The sequence below is a fragment of the Propithecus coquereli genome, unplaced genomic scaffold, assembly GCF_000956105.1.
Source record: "Propithecus coquereli isolate 6110/MARCELLA unplaced genomic scaffold, Pcoq_1.0 Scaffold11, whole genome shotgun sequence".
Lineage (NCBI taxonomy): Eukaryota > Metazoa > Chordata > Mammalia > Primates > Indriidae > Propithecus > Propithecus coquereli.
The window spans coordinates 11,515,735-11,518,842 of NW_012134969.1; the positions used below are offsets into that span (position 1 = coordinate 11,515,735).

The 3,108-nt window shown below is 36.0% G+C and overlaps 1 protein-coding gene across 1 annotated transcript in view; it reads right to left on the bottom strand.

The window, feature by feature from the left end:
- FNDC3A (fibronectin type III domain containing 3A) overlaps positions 1-3,108 on the bottom strand; it is a 122,379-nt gene that overhangs the window by 45,529 nt on the left and 73,742 nt on the right. The gene's annotated exons all lie outside the window — the stretch shown is intronic.

Genomic DNA, 3,108 nt, shown 5'->3' on the forward strand with positions numbered 1-3,108 from the left:
TTTTAAATTGTAATTTTTAACTAGTTAGTATGGTCAGAATTTGCTTGTAAACCATAGCAAAGCCCACTGATTGGTAGTGGCAGCGGGGTAAAGTGAATGTAATGAGAAGCAGGTAGGGAAAGGATCCTTGGGAAACTCCAACTCTTACGCTGTAGGAGAATCCAAAGAGAGATGATCACAAGTCTCATCATAAAGTGTGTGGTATAGAAATATATTTCCCAAGAGCTTATGATTCCAGATTGTTCTAGTCTATTGCTGAGGTCTCACATTTACTTTGCTAGTTTTTTTTTTTTTTGGTGAGGCTGCCGTCTACCTTAACAACCTGAGACATATCCTCTGGCTTTTCTCCAAGTTAGAGGGGAAACTACTATGTGTGAAGTGTTTTACCTTATCTCATTTAGTCCTCACATCACCTCTATGACGTACCATTGCCTGAACTTTACAAAAGAGGAAATGGGGGCTTCAAAGAACCCAAAAAAGCTATCCTAGATTACTAGTCATTAAGAGTGGAGGAGAACCACATTTGGTCTATCTGACCACAAAACCAGCATTCCTACCCAGCAGTATTCCTGGGCTTCAAGAGTAGGTCTCTCACTGCCAATGCAATAAGAGAGTAGAAGCCCAGTGTCAGTCAGCTTTTTATTATTACCATACACTGGCAATTCTAAACAATGTCAGTTGATAAAATATTTCTCTCAGCTGCTGCCTCCTATGTTAACCTCATTAGGAAAACTTTTAGATTATGTCAGACAGCAGAGTCAAAGGCTGGATATTCAAGTTACTAAACTGCTCTGAGTTTTCTTTATCTTTAAAATTAAATAATAACAATAGTTACAGTGCTTGCTATGTTTCAGGCATTGTGACATGGGCTATACAGATATTATCTGTTTAATCCTCCCAACAACTCTTAGGTACATAACACTAGCCCCAATAACAGTGACAATGTATCTTTCTCCAACCCTGCTGATTATTGTGTATGTATACAGGGCCATTTCTAGAAGGGTCCAAGCCTGGGCAATCCGAAGAGGTAGCATTGCCTACATCTTATATAGAGCTGTTGGGATACTATTAAAGGCAAAAATTTCAAAATTGAATTTTAATTATCTTCAGAACAAAGAACAGATACCTTTAGAAATTCCAACTTACATAAAGGGCACTGGGCTGCTACTTCAACTGCCCTACCAAAGGAAAGGGTCTGGGCACATTCATAAATAAAATGCTACTGTAAGTGACATGAAATAAAATGAGTCATACTCTTTATCACACATGAAAATGTGTACATATAACATTTGTTTGATTTACATTTGCTGATAGTACTTTAGCATCCAATATCCTCAGAAGAACTGGTCGGGACAAACAAGCTCCCAAGCAAGCAGTAAGCCCCTCATTTGCAAAAGCTTTTAGAAGGAAAGATAGCCTTGATTTTTGTTCTTGAGGTAGAAGATAATTAAATCAAGATGAGTAGTTATATAACTGTAAATCAATGTTAACAGGGATGGTACTCCCTTCTAGGGGATGTTTTGAAATCCTGTAGGGGGTATTTCTGACCTGATCACAACAATGCAGGGCAAGGAAGGCCTGATGGTCATGGGGTTAAGGTCAAGGGTGCTGACAGCCCTGTAGAGTGTGGGACAATCAGTATCACAAAGAATTGTTCCCTTCTAGTACTTTTGAAGGTTTTCCTGAAAATCCATGTAGGTGAAATATCTCTTTATAATTATCAGAACCTAGAACCTAATCCCACTTTACAAGGTATACTTCGTATGGTTTTAACAGATCCTGCATTTTCCTAAAATGAAACTACTATGTAATTGGGGAAAGATTGTACTTAATTTGCTCAGAAATTTACCAAGACCTATACACCATTTCAGAAAATCACGTCACTGTCTGTGGCATCTGAATTACCAATTCTATGTATGGTGTTTGTCTACTTATATCTTCTGGTGTAGCTGGGCCTAATCATTTATACATTAAAATACATGTTCTGTTAAGAATAACTTTATTCCTCCTTTTAGGTAGCATATTTTTAAAATTATGAGTCCAGTTAAGTTATAAATCTGATTTTAGGGTAAAATCCAGGACATAAAGGTGTCATCACAAAATATTGCAAAAAGGAACAATGGGTTGAGAATCGCAGTTGAAATCTCAATGTCATCACAAGTGCAACATAATGAGGACTGTGAATTATAAGTCAGTCTTTTTTGCTATATGTACATATAGTAAGACAAATCAGTAAAAGCATTACTTTAAGATATAAGTAAATAGCATTTGTTTCATGTTTGTAAAGAGCAAGAGCAAATTAGTTAGCTTAAAGCTCTTTTGGTCTTTGAAAACAATTAAAACAATATTATGGGGGCTGGGGGAAGAAATGTCTAGTTGGAAATACTCTGCAGAATATTCTTACCTTCCATTGTAAAGTGAGTGAATTTTTGGTCCGATTGGCTATCCTTGGTGGATTAGGTGTATCAGGTTCACAGCTCAAGGTAGTAAAGCTTTCAGCTTCTGAAGGAGTTCCCTTTATAGAATTGTATTCTGCCTGGACTCTATGGTGATAAAATAAATAGTTTTACCTTGCAGAATCTCTGTATCCTACCTTTTAATAGCATCACCTTGTAGTTAGTAAGGTGCCCTCTAAAAGTTCTATCCAGAAAAGATGACTATTAGAAATAAAAGGTGATCCTTAAAAACAGAAGATTGGTCATTTTCTTTTTCTCTTTTACTGGAAGCCAATGTAAGAAACACATTTTAAGTTGTGACATAACTGTGTCTGTGCACATATGCATTTATACACACATACAACATGAGTTTCCTGAAACACTACTCTTAACTAGGAGTAATACACTGCTATTTTCTATTCTATTTGATTCTATTTCATTTTTTAAAACAATGCTGAATATAACCCACAAAATTAAATTCACGATTCAATAATAATTGTAATCCACAGTTTAAAAAAGATTAAGTTGGACAATACTTTGGGTTTATCCATAGGAAGTACACTTGAAGACCTAATAGCTAAACAGAAATAATCACAACCACAAATGCTCTTTTAAGAATGGAAGTGATTAACTAAATGTGTTATATTAGGCCCCAGCCCTGGAGTCTATAAAA